Source organism: Papaver somniferum, unplaced genomic scaffold (assembly GCF_003573695.1).
Source record: "Papaver somniferum cultivar HN1 unplaced genomic scaffold, ASM357369v1 unplaced-scaffold_70, whole genome shotgun sequence".
Taxonomy (NCBI): domain Eukaryota; kingdom Viridiplantae; phylum Streptophyta; class Magnoliopsida; order Ranunculales; family Papaveraceae; genus Papaver; species Papaver somniferum.
In genome coordinates, this window is record NW_020649860.1 from 2,504,998 (window position 1) to 2,519,875 (window position 14,878).

Below are 14,878 nucleotides of genomic sequence, written 5' to 3' on the forward strand. Positions count from 1 at the left end.
GTTTGTTCGTATACTAAAGTCGAGTTTTAGATTTAAATTTTGTTTTAATCTGCATGCATTAGATTAATGGGACTCATACTTAATATGCCACTTGGTGTCTTCCTTACGAATTGGAAATCGTTTACATTGACGTTCTACAAAAGAAACAAATATTAGGCTCACCAAATCAAACAATGTGTTTATGGTTCATAAGGCCGACCAAACAAAATTGTTATTGCGTATTATTTAATTTTAAAAATTGGATTGCAGTAGTTCGACTTATTTATGTATGTATGCTATTGTGTACATCCTGAATAATATGGTCTATCAATTGGATATTACCATAAATTTTCATGAGACATGCGTAGCAAGTCTTGATTGGAAACTGCAATCACTTCAGAAAATTTTGAGATCTGTCATTTGATTTAGTAGCGTGTATCCTCGTTAAACTAACCACCTTCCTGGTTTTCTTTTTACTTGTCAATACTCTGAGCATGGATTTTTGTTATGATCAATCTTTTGACGAAAAACTTAGTTCCTTTACGAAGTTCTTCGCTGCTCATGTCTTCTAGCTATACGATTGGCATACCAACCTTAAGTGGATCTTGGATATTGCAAGAGATTTAGAATATACTGATGCTCATAACATTATGTTCCGTTGTATTTCTGAAAAAACGGGGGTCTAACAACACCACCTAATATTTCTCTTAGCAATCTGTATGGACTAACTCCAAAATACTTTGCTAGAGAATTAACTAGATAGTCAGACTCAATCTAGATAAAGGTATCTCAATGAGTTAATATCTCTCTCTTGATTTGATTTTTACTCAATCTAAAATCAATAGCGAGTCTTTATCAAATACAAGGAATAACTTGGACGGTACCAAAGACCAATGTCCAAGGATCAACCAATATCAATCAACAACCAAAGGTTGGATTTCCAATTGATAATCTCGAACGCACAATATGTATTATTTCAATTATATAAAATATAATGCGGAAAATAAATAACACAGACACCAGAAGTTTTGTTAACGAGGAAACCGCAAATGCAGAAAACTTCGGGACCTAGCCCATATTGAATACACACTGTATTAAGCCGCTACAGACACTAGCCTACTCCAAGCTAACTTCGGACTGGACTATAGTTGAACCCCAATCAGTCTCCCACCGATCCAAGGTACAGTTGTACTCCTACGCCTCTGATCCCAGCAGGATACTTCGCACTTGATTCCCTTAGCTGATCTCACCCACAACCAAGAGTTGCTGCAACCCAAAATCGAAGACTTGATAATAAACAAATCTGTCTCACACAGAAAAGTCTATCAAAGGATAAATCTGTCTCCCACAGATAAATCCTAGGTTTTGTTCCGTCTTAAGATATGAAATCAAGGTGAACATGAACCAATTGATAATACGGTCTTATATTCCCGAAGAAAAGCCTAGATTAATCAATCACCTGTCTACAATCCTTCCTGACTACACAGGCGGTTTGTCGAGGAATCACAAACAGTGAGACGAAGATGTTTGTGACTTCTTTATCTTGCCTATCGGAGAACTCTCACGATCTCAAGCCAATCAAAGATTGTACTCGTATGATAGAAGATGCAAGATCAGATCACACAACTACGATAAAATTAGTATCGGTCTGGCTTCACAATCCCAATGAAATCTTTAAGTCTTTAACCTGGTTTTAAAGAATAAAACCAAAGGTTAAATGAGAATCGACTCTAGCGAGCGCACTAGTATCACACAGACGTGTGGGGATTAGTTTTGCACAATGCTAGATGTCTCCTTTATGTAGTCTTCAAATCAGGGTTTTGCCTTAGTTACAAAACAATCCATATTCACCGTTAGATGAAAACCTGATTTAGATTCAAGCTAATATATCTCAACCGTTAGATCGAAAACTTAGCTTGTCACACACACTTGGGTAGACGTTTACTGGGTTTGTGAAAACCATGCCCAAACGTGTACGTGTATGTTGGTTCAACATAGTAACCCAAAAGGTTAACCATATGAGCATTTCATATTGACCTTGTTCTACTTCTCCATAACTAGTTCAATTGACTCAAATGAACTAGTTAAAGAGTTGTTCAATTGCTATGAGATCTTATGTAACTACACAAGACACAATTGAAACAAAGATGATTCGATTCGATTGAATCGGCTCATGAACTTTATAGCCACGGTTTTCATAAAGCATTCCTTAGTAATTTAAGTTTCATATTCAGAACACATCTTTAGATCATAACCTCTTAAGTTCACAAACGAGTTCGCGGACTTAAGTAAACCGGTTGAGTTTTCCAAACTTAGCAGAAATTATCGGAAAGAGAACTTCCACCAGTTCGCGGACTGAGTTCGCGGACTTAGCACACAAACGAGTTTTGGAAACTCCAGCAGAAATTCTCGGTCGAGAACTTCCGACAGTTCGCGGACTGAGTTCGCGGACTTGCAAGCCAATTCCACAATCCTTCTGATTTCTCTTGATCAACAAAGTTCGAAAACTTCGGTTCAAGGAATACATGGTTATGTAATCTAAACTCTCATTTCAATCATTGAGACATTCTCATAGGACGCTATGTAGCCGTTATTCACAGAACGATTCACGTCAGAGCAATTCTCAAAGTGATTGAAACTTTTCATGACTTTCGTCACTAGGTGAAGATAAACTTGAACAAAGCGAAACGCTTTACCAACACATGATTTCGAGATATAGACGAGATATACTCGGCTCGAAATATCAAATGTGTATGATCCAGTCTATATAGCATATGACTTTTGTCTCATAAGAAGTAGGAGATAGAAGAGATAGACTTTTGAGTGATAGATAAGTTCAAGTCTCCACATACCTTTTTGTTGATGAAGTTCCACGGTTCCTTGAGTAGATCTTCGTCGTTGTATGATGAATCGCCAAGAAGTCCTTGAACTCAACTACACTTTTCTATCCTAGTCCGAGACTTAGCTATGTAGGCTAGAAATCAAGACTTATAGTTTTGATCACTAACATTGACAAACATGCTTGAGATAGCAACGCATGCGAGGTCGACCGAGCTATGCTCTAACAATCTCCCCCTTTGTCAATTTTAGTGACAAAACTATTAATACATTGGAATACAAAAAAGATAAACTTTAGTGGCTCCTATTCCATAGTCTAATCTTTAACGTTCCCTGAAATCTTCGTCCTTCCAAGTACTCCAATGATCCCAAAGGTTGTAAGTTTAGCATCACCGCTGTTGAAGATCCGTAGCTATAACAATGATAGAAATCGAGATTCTCGATCATTATTATACAGTGTCATAGTTTTATTATGTAACATCAAATTCCAATTTTATCACGACTTTAACAATAACACTATGGTGATATGTATCACTCCCCTTAGTCAATACTCCATCTCGATCATGGAAACCACTCCCCCTTAAACAATGATCCAAAAACCATATGTATTTGTAGTGTGAACTACAATATTTCTCCCCCTTTTTGTCAATAAAATTGGCAAAGGTACAAGAACGGGATCATAATGAAATTTCCACATGAGACATTTCATAGACTAAAAGAAAAATACATACCAACTTAATTTATATGCAATCATAAAGCCGAAGCTAAATGCATTCACCAAGGAGTTTTAAGATACAAGGTAACCCCTATAAAATTCCACAGCCGCACACCCTGTAAGATATTACCATTAAGCACAAGTTCAAAAGAACTCTCCCCCATTAGATGTCATTCCCGAAAGAACAACAAGAGCGACCTTAATTTCGAAAGAAAAGAAGGATTTTGAAGCACTAAAGAGATACTAAAAAAAAAACGACAATCCTACAGAAATTGAACTGGAAAGTACCTACTGGAGTTTCAGACTCAATTTCCCAAAAGATAAGGATAAGCATAGGGGCAAGAATCAATAAAACGTTTTAATGAACCAAAACAACACCAATAGATTGCCGTAAGTGTTGAAACGTTGCAGTATCTAAGGGTTTGGTGAGAATATCAGCCAATTGTTGTTCGGAAGGCACAAACTCCATACTGATGATACCATTTTCATAAATATCACGAATAAAATGGTACCTTATGTCAATGTGCTTTGTTCTTGAGTTCTCAACAGGATTATCATTAATTCGAATCGTACTGGAGTTATCACAAAAGAGCTTCACTATTCCAGTATCAATTCCATAATCAGCAAGCATCTGTTTCATCCATAGGAGTTGAGTACAACATGATCCGGCAGCAATGTATTCTGCTTCACATGTAGACAGGGATTGAGAGTTTTGCTTCTTTCTATGTCATGCTACAAGATTGAGACCCACATAGTAGAAGCCCCCTGATGTACTTTTTCTGTCTTCTACACATCCTGCCCAATCAGCATCAGAATAAGCAGAAAGGTCAGTATTAGTATCAAAAGTGTACGAGAGACCATACCCAACAGTGTGATTTATATATCGTATGATTCTTTTTGCAGCTGCAAGATGAGATTCTCTTGGATCCGCCTGAAACCTGGCACAACAACCAACACTGAAGGAAATATCAGGTCTAGTAGCTGTAAGATACAAAAGGCTACCTATAATGGAACGATATAGTTTTTGATCCACTTTTGCTCCTTTATCATCCCTGTGTAATTTACCAGTAGTAGGCATGGGAGTCAGCTTAGGAGACGACTTATCCAGACCGAATCTTGACACAAGATTTCGTGCGTACTTCTCCTGGGATAAGTAAATCCCCTCCTTATGTTGTTGAATCTGTAATCCTAAGAAGTATCTTAATTCACCAACATTTCTCATTTCAAATTCTTTAGCAAGAGAGACTTGAAAGTCTTTTGCGAATTTCTCAGAAGTTGATCCATAGATGATATCATCTACATAGATTTGAGCAATTACAACATTTTTCCCACTCCATTTGGTAAACAATGTTTTATCAGCTCCTCCTCTTGAAAATCCTTTTCTAATAAGAGAAGTAGTAAGTTTCTCAAACCAGGCTCTTGGTGCTTGCTTCAATCCGTATAATGCCTTCTTGAGCTTCAACACATGATCTGGAAAATCAGGATTTTCAAATCCCTTAGGTTGAGCAACAAAGACTTCCTATTTTAGAATTCCATTCAGAAATGCTGATTTTATGTCCATCTGAAACAACTTAACCTTGAGAAAGCAGGCATGGGCCAATAAAAGTCGAATGGACTCAAGACGTGCCACAAGAGCAAAGGTTTCGTCAAAATCGATTCCTTCAATCTGTGAATATCCTTGAGCGACAAGTCTAGCTTTATTTCTGACAATTGTGTCGAATTCATCAGACTTGTTCTTGAATATCCATTTGGTACCGACAATATTGACATTTGGAGGACAAGGTACACGTTCCCATACATCTTGTCTTTCAAATTGATTTAACTCTTCATGCATCGCATTGACCCAAAAAGGATCTTTCAGAGCTTCATCAATATTCCTTGGTTTCACCTGCGAAAGATAACAACCAAAATTGCATATATTTTGAAGTTGACCCCTTGTTTTGGTTGTAGAATCCCTTCCCCCAATGATACTGTTGGGGTCATGATTCCTTTGAACCCATAGATGTCGTGGAGGGACACGTTCTTTTTCATCAGGAATGGCTTGATCAGTGCTCTTCTCCTCGTCACTAGAAATGTCAGGATCAGTAACAGTTGGGATAACTTCAACTGATTCTGGAATTTCTTTGACTTTCTCAATTTTCTCTGTTGGAGGAAACTCAGCAGGAGAACTATCTTGACGAAAATTTCTAATGTCGTCGATGATAACATTAGAAGATTCCATCATGACTTGTGTTCTGAGATTAAAAACTCGAAACCCACGACTGTCAGACGCATAGCCAAGAAAGATACCTTCGTCACTTTTGGTTTCGAATTTCCCTCTCTGTTCTCGATCTTTCAGAATATAACACTTACTTCCAAACACCCTGAGATAGTGTAGGTTAGGTTTCCTTCCATACCATAACTCATAAGGAGTGTTAAGGGTTTTAGACCGCAAATACACACGGTTGATCAAGTAGCATGCTGTAAAGACAGCTTCTCCCCAAAATCTTAAAGGTAGGTTTTTATTGTGGAGCATTACCCTTGATATTTCCTGGATGTTCATATTCTTTCTTTCAGCAACTCCATTAGCTTGAGGAGTAATCGGTGGTGAGTATTGTTGAATGATCCCCAGTTCGTCACAGAATTCAAATACCTTGGTTCTTTGAATTCAGTGCCACGATCGCTTCTATTTTTCTTTAGTTTGCGACCTTGTTCGTTCTGGATTCTTTTAACAATAATCTTGAATTCACCAAGGGTTTCATTCTTATGGGATAGGAATGCAACCCAAGTAAATATGGTGTAATCATCTACCATAACTAAAGCATACTTCTTACCGGAAACCGTGGGTTGTTGAATTGGTCCGAAGAGATCCATATGAATTAAATCACGTGGAGCTTTAGTGAGGATATCTCGAGATGATTTGTGGTGAACTTTTGTTTGCTTACCCTTTTGACAGGCACCACATACACCTTCAATCTTTGCATTGATTTTGGGAATGCCTCTAACAAGTTCTTTGTTAATGATCTTAGTTAGAAGGCGATAATTGATGTGACCAAAACGCTCATGCCAAAGATTTGGAAAATCACTTTCCCAGATTTGTCAACAATGTCACATCCATTCTCATTGAAGATAACTCGATGGCCCTTGTCGCAAATTTGACTCATAGAAAGAAGATTAGCAGTCATACCTTTAACGTATACCACATCATGGATTTCTGGAACACCGGGTAGCTTGATCGTTCCCTTTTTGCTGATGTAGCAACAACTTCCATCTCCGAACGTTACAGGTCCTCTTTCATAGTCAACAGACGAAACAAACCATGTAAGGTCTCCTGTCATGTGTCGACTACATCCACTATCAAGAAACCATTAAAAGGGAGATGTAGATCTTAGAGCAAAGGCACCCATACTACTAGTACTTCTCGATTTAGAGTTTCCTGGTAGTGTTGTATGAGCTTTTAGAGAATCATACAGTTGTTTAGATTTCTTACAAATATTACTTGCAACTTTAAGACTCTTTTGAAAAGACGTACATGCTTGTTGTATATGATCGGATGGATCACAACATGAGCCTATGCTTTGAAGAATTGTCTGACTGGTTCCTTGTCATATCAGTTTTCTCAACATCCTGTCGTTGATTACTATCTGACTTATGACATTTTTTGATAGAGGAACAACTGAGATTTTTAAATTCTCAAAGGGAGTATTTCCAGGTATCAAATCCTTAAGAACTGCAATTTTTGCAACAAGACCACGGTTGATCCGGATTTGTTCATCCAACCCTTTTTGAAGAGACATCTGTTTGTCATACCTTTTCTTGCGGTTGTTTTTTACACCTGGTGAAGCGTCAATTGAGACTTTACGGTCCATATAATCAGATCGCCACAAACACAAACTTTTGAGGTCTTTAACGTGTTTTCCTGCTCTGATACCAATTGAAAAAACGGGGGTCTAACAACACCACCCAATAGTTCGCTTTGCAATCTATATGGACTAACTCTGAAATACTTTGCTAGAGAATCAACTAGACAGTCAGACTCAATCTAGATAAAAGTATCTCAAGGAGTTAATATCTCTCTCTTGATTTGATTTTTACTCAAGCTAAAATCAATAACGAGTCTTTATCAAATACAAGGAATAACTTGGACGGTACCAAAGACCAATGTCCAAGGATCAACCAATATCAATCAACAACCAAAGGTTGGATTTCCAATTGATGATCACGACCGCACAACCTGTATTATTTCAATTATATAAAATATAATGCGGAAAAGAAATAACACAGACACCAGAATATTTGTTAACGAGGAAACCGCAAATGCAGAAAAACCCCGGGACCTAGTCCATATTGAATACACACTGTATTAAGCCGCTACAGACACTAGCCTACTCCAAGCTAACTTCGGACTGGACTATAGTTGAAGCCCAATCAGTCTCCCACTGATCCAAGGTACAGTTGTACTCCTACGCCTCTGATCCCAGCAGGATACTGCGCACTTGATTCCCTTAGCTGATCTCACCCACAACCAAGATTTGCTGCAACCCAAAATCGCAGACTTGATAATAAACAAATCTGTCTCACACAGAAAAGTCTATCAAAGGATAAATCTGTCTCCCACAGATAAACCCTAGGTTTTGTTCCGTCTTAAGATATGAAATCAAGGTGAACATGAACCAAATTGATAATCCGGTCTTATATTCCCGAAGAAAAGCCTAAATTAATCAATCACCTCTCTACAATCCTTCCTGACTACACAGGCGGTTTGTCGAGGAATCACAAACAGTGAGACGAAGATGTTTGTGACTTCTTTATCTTGCCTATCGGAGAACTCTCACGATCTCAAGCCAATCAAAGATTGTACTCGTTCGATAGAAGATGCAAGATCAGATCACACAACTACGATAAAATTAGTATCGGTCTGGCTTCACAATCCCAATGAAATCTTTAAGTCGTTAACCTGGTTTTAAAGAATAAAACCAAAGGTTAAATGAGAATCGACTCTAGCGAGCTCACTAGTATCACACAGACGTGTGGGGATTAGTTTTGCACAATGCTAGATGTCTCCTTTATGTAGTCTTCAAATCAGGGTTTTGCCTTAGTTACAAAACAATCCATATTCACCGTTAGATGAAAACCTGATTTAGATTCAAGCTAATATATCTCAACCGTTAGATCGAAAACTTAGCTTGTCACACACACTTGGGTAGACGTTTACTGGGTTTGTGAAAACCATGCCCAAACGTGTACGTGTATGTTGGTTCAACATAGTAACCCAAAAGGTTAACCATATGGGCATTTCATATTAACCTTGTTCTTATTCACCATAACTAGTTCAATTGACTCAAATGAACTTGTTAAAGAGTTGTTCAATTGCTATGAGATCTTATGTAACTTCACAAGACACAATTGAAACAAAGATGATTTGATTCGATTCGATTGAATCGGCTCATGAACTTTATAGCCACGGTTTGCATAAAGCATTCCTTAGTAATTTAAGTTTCATGTTCAGAACACATCTTTAGATCATAACCTCTTAAGTTCACAAACGAGTTCGCGGACTTAAGTAAACCGGTTGAGTTTTCCAAACTCAGCAGAAATTCTCGGAAAGAGAACTTCCGCCAGTTCGCGGACTGGGTTCGCGGACTGAGTTCACGGACTTAGCGCACAAACGAGTTTTGGAAACTCCAGCAGAAATTCTCGGTCGAGAACTTCCGACAGTTCGCGGACTGAGTCTGCGGACTGGGTTCGCGGACTTGGCAAGCCAATTCCACAATCCTTCCGATTTCTCTTGATCAACAAAGTTCGAAAACTTCGGTTCAAGGAATACATGGTTATGTAATCTAAACTCTCATTTCAATCATTGAGACATTCCCAGAGGACGCTATGTAGCCGTTATTCACAGACCGATTCACGTCAGAGTAATTCTCAAAGTGATTGAAACTTTTCATGACTTTCGTCACTAAGTGAAGATAAACTTGATCAAAGCTAAACGCTTTACCAACACATGATTTCGAGATATAGACGAGATATACCTGGCTCGAAATATCAAATGTGTATGATCCAGTCTATATAACATACGACTTTTGTCTCATAAGAAGTAGGAGATAGAAGAGATAGACTTTTGAGTGATAGATAAGTTCAAGTATCCACATACCTTTTTGTTGATGAAGTTCCACGGTTCCTTGAGTAGATCTTCGTCATTGTATGATGAATCGCCATGAAGTCCTTGAGCTCAACTACACTTTTCTATCCTAATCCGAGACTTAGCTATGTAGGCTAGAAACCAAGACTTATAGTTTTGATCACTAACATTGACAAACATGCTTGAGATATCAACGCATGCGAGGTCGACCGAGCTATGCTCTAACAATTTCAATTTAGGTTCATTGACATCTGAATTCACACTTGCATATGTTCATCCAATAAAAGGAGCCAGCAACCACGAAAAATTCCGTGATAAAGAAGAAAAGAAAAGAGACTACATATTGCTTTCCATGCAAAAAAAATTCTTTTCCCAACATATCACTTTCCATGCAAAAAACTTCCTTTCTCAACATTTCGCAAATCAATTCTTTTGGGTCGAAACAGACCTCGCCAGCCCTTGCTCACTGCCTAACAGTAAATTCCATGCAATACACATGACAAATGTTCTTAAATAATGTCGTTATATTTTCAAGAAACTTGTTGATTATAGGTAAATCCCTTAAATACATGTAAATTAGTATTTGATTGAAGTATACCGACTCACCCATTATAAATGATATTCACATGCTTGATTCGACTCCGTAGGCGCATACACGCATATTTAATGTTAACAAAGAGCATTACCGAAGCCGTAACCGTAATTGAATAAAATTTATGAAAAATGATTTGAATAATCTCTTATATTTCTAATATTAGGTATCATCACTCTTAGCCTCTTAAGATTATCGACACTTAGAGTGACTGTCACGAATTAACTGTCTGACCGAAATTCAAGCTTCGGTCTCATTTTCCTCATTCGTCTGCCAAGAATTATAGCGTGAAGCAGTCTACAATGAACGCATTTGTTGAGCTACAATGACATTCAAAATTCAAACATAACATCACAAAGATGGTTTTCTAACCTTTTTACGAACACACGTTTCGGTATATGCATACATATATGATCTTTTATAGCCTCTACGTACAGAATGACCATCTCTACTCTCTATGTAGTTGCCACAGAAGCTCCCAAACGATGGAATAGGCGTAAGATATATCAACCATCCATTATGTTGCAGCCACACATCAGTTCAATAAGGACCATGGTTAGTATAAGAACAACCACATGGAGGAGTAAATGAATCCTTCTGAACTTCCCGACCCAAACAAAATAAATGATATTTTTAGATCTATTACCCAATGTGTTTTCCCAAGCCTTTCTAGCTTTTGGCTTCGTGCAGATATATGTTTGCCTATGAAAATTTTCATCCACTGAACACCAAACCAAAATAACCTTATCAAAAACAAAAGTCCTGACACTACTTCCATGGTACCGCGTTAACATTCTCCCTTAACTTGAGGTGTCAGATGATCCTTATTTGGTTACATTTTGCCAACTGAGCTGCAACTTTAGAACATTTGTCATGTGTATCGAAAATTTTAGTCGTTTCCCATCCTGTGCATCGAAAATTTCTTCCCTTTCCTATAGTCATGGAAACAAAACCAAATGGTAAACGCTTCAAAAGACGAAACTTCCATACCATAAACATTAACGCGCCACATCAATAAGCCACACTGGTAATTCTAGTTCATTTTCATTTTCATACAATAGATTTTTGGTTGAAGTGCATACTATTGGGTTATGGAAAACTTCCTTGCCCTCCTCGTGGGAGCAGGGACCATATATATATTATTATTAATAATCTCTATTAAAGAGAATATCCTTGGTCCGCTAAATATGGTAGAATATAATCTATCACACCCCCTTAGTCTTAGCGGGAGAGGAACAAACACTAAGACTAGTACGAAAACGAAGAAATAATTGTCTAGGAAGACCCTTCGTGAAAATATCAGCGTACTGATTTTCGGATGGAATGTGTAGCACCCGAATGTCCCCAATACGGACGCGTTCACGAACAAAATGAATGTCAATTTCCACATGTTTGGTGCGTTGATGTTGAACCGGATCACCCGACATGTAGACAGCACTCACATTGTCACAATAAACGATAGTAGCCCGTCGTAGTGGTATATGTAGCTCAAGAAGTAAATTCCGGAGCCAAGTCGTCTCGGCCACGGCATTAGCCACACCCCGATATTCAGCTTCAGCACTGGAGCGGGAGACAGTCGCCTGACGTTTGGAATACCAAGAAACAAGGTTGTCACCCAAAAAAATGCAGAAACCAGAGGTAGATCGTCGTGAATCAGGACAGCCCGCCCAATCAGCATCAGAGTATGCATGGATGCCAGAAATGGTGGACACAGATAAAAATAACCCATGGTAGATAGTGCCCTGGAGGTACCGAAGTATACGCCGAAGCGCCTGCATGTGAGGTTCTCTAGGGTCGTGCATGAATAAACATACCTGTTGAACCGCGTAAGATATGTCCGGTCGAGTAAAAGTAAGATACTGTAAAGCCCCAACCAAACTTCGGTATAGAGTAGGATCCTTAAGAGCTGGTCCAGAGGTAGCGCTAAGCTTGGAGTTGGTGTCGACCGGAGTGGCCACTGGATTGCAGGCAGTCATGGATGCACGAGAAATGATGTCCTTCGTATAGAGTGACTGAGACAAAAACAACCCGGAGGATGACCGAGAAGCAGTGATTCCCAAAAAATGATGTAAGGAGCCAAGGTCAGTCATATAGAACTCTTGTTTCATCATGTCAATAAAACGGGTGAGAAGAACATCAGTAGAGGCAGTGAGTATGATATCATCAACGTACAGTAATAAGTATGCCGTGTCCTGTCCTGACCGATAAATAAATAGAGATGGATCACATACACTACCCTGAAAACCACATTGAGTGATGAAAGTCGCAAACCGCTGAAACCATGCCCGAGGTGCCTGTTTGAGACCATAAAGAGATCTACGAAGGCGGCAAACATAATTCGGGTGAGTAGGATCAACAAATCCCGGAGGTTGGTGCATATAAACCGTCTCAGTAAGATCCCCATGAAGAAAGGCATTCTTGACGTCCAATTGGTGAATGGGCCAAGATCTGGAGGTAGCAATGGTGAGAACTGTGCGGATAGTTGCGGGCTTAACAACCGGACTAAACGTCTCAAAGCAATCAACACCAACTTGTTGTGATTTACCGTTAGCGACAAGGCGGGCTTTGTGACGTTCCAAAGTGCCATCTGCATGAAACTTGTGACGGAATAGCCACATGGAGCGAATGATATGACCACCAAGAGGTCTCGGCACTAGATCCCAAGTGTGAGTTTTCAACATTGCAATATATTCATCTATCATGGCTTTCTTCCAGTTTGGGTCCCTAAGAGCATATAGGTGAGATTTGGGGAGGGTGGAGATGTGGTTTCGGGTTTGAACGTGGAGATTGAGCTTGTTGGAGGGACGGAAAATCCCATGAGAGGCCCGAGTGGCAGGGCGAGAGGGAGCAGCAGGAGTGTTGCTCGGGGGGGAGGGAGGGGGGGAGTTGTTGTCGGACAGGGAAGGTACTGCTGGGTTTGCCCTCCTTGTGGGAGCATGGACCATATATATATTATTATTAATAATCTCTATTAAAGAGAATATCCTTGATCCGCTAAATATGGTAGAATATAATCTATTACATACCTACTTAGGAAAGAAAAGCACCTACCGCTAAAAAATGGAACTGACATAAGCAGCTCCCAAAACAATCAAAGCGACAGGTTCCTTGTTCTTTTCAAGTTCACCTGTAAAAGTGCTTTAAAAGAATTACTAATCTTTCAGACATACTGAAAATAAAATATAGCAAACTAAGCTAAAAAGTGTTTTTTTTTCTTTTCCAGAGATTTCTATCGTCAGTGATGCTATGCTGCTAATTCAGATGACGTAATAGAATATACACTTTCATTTCAAAGTCTAAGTATGTACAAAATTAAAGTAACTTTGGTAGGATAAGAACATAAAAAGGTAATGACCCTATAGTATATAGGATTGAGGATGTGATCCGATCAGCTTCAGGTATAATCCCAATAGATTGCCCTTCTCTATATGGAGCTTTACCTAAAAATCACATTATATCGTCCATAGTGTTAAGCTCACTACAAAGCTAATACGATGGCCATATATGTTTTTAGACAAAAAGCCATGACATTCCTAATCCAGCTGCAGCGGGACCAATAGGTCCATCAGAAATCCTAAAACATCGATCCTGGCTAAACTGGATAACTCTATAATGGGTACACAAATTTAAAACGAAGTGCTTCTCAGTTAAGCTTTCCTGATGCAGTGAACAATGTGCATGATCTAAAGTTGAACTTTTTACCTGAAAGTCGAGGTAATAATGCCTAGTTCATCAGGCTCATGTATATGAGTAAATTTAGATGTTGGTATATCGCAAATCGCTTTCCAACTTATTTGCAAGCATGTAATCAAACTTGGTTAGCTGCACAACTTGGCCCTTTGTGAGGGTGTACATTGATAAGGTTGTGACTTGTCTTTACTCATCACTTACAGCTGTGATCAGTTATATGGCTACTGTGCAAGTATCCACCTATTTCTGCTGCCACAAAATATTCTATGAGGCATAAATTATATCCAGAAACGGAGGGAGTATGAAGCAAGAATACCTATTCCCTCGTATGCGCCGACCCACATTAATTGTATATATCCTATGAAGCCGTTGTACCTACCCCGAAAATGCTATATGAACAGTCGCATGACAGCGGAATAACAGCGATTGATGATGTGTCACCGATGTGTCAGGAGTGATAATTTCTATATTGTCCACCTCACCGAACGATGAAATTAAATTTTCCTTACGGATTTTTGAAGTATATTTTCTTGTTATCATCACCATCCAACATTTTCTAAGGAATTAATAAATCATATTTTACTAAACATTAACGTGAGGATTGAACAACGAGATCCCTCTTCTCAAGTTATACCCTCTAAATATAACTGAACTTAAGAGATTCGATTTCATTGAAATCACACTTTCTTTCATCTTAATCAATAATTTTCTCATTCATTCAAATATCAAAAGCAATCAGTGAATCTGATCGAGATTTTGATCCGCAGCAAGGTTTGTCCAAAGCCACTCCCAAAATATCTTGAACTACATATGTGGGTTTAATATGGGGGAGAGTCTGGAAACGGGAGACCATACATCTAAATTAGGAAGAACAAGAGATGCAAAGTCAAGAAGCTAATTAAGAAGATATAAAATCCATATATACTTTGTCTTGATTATGTAT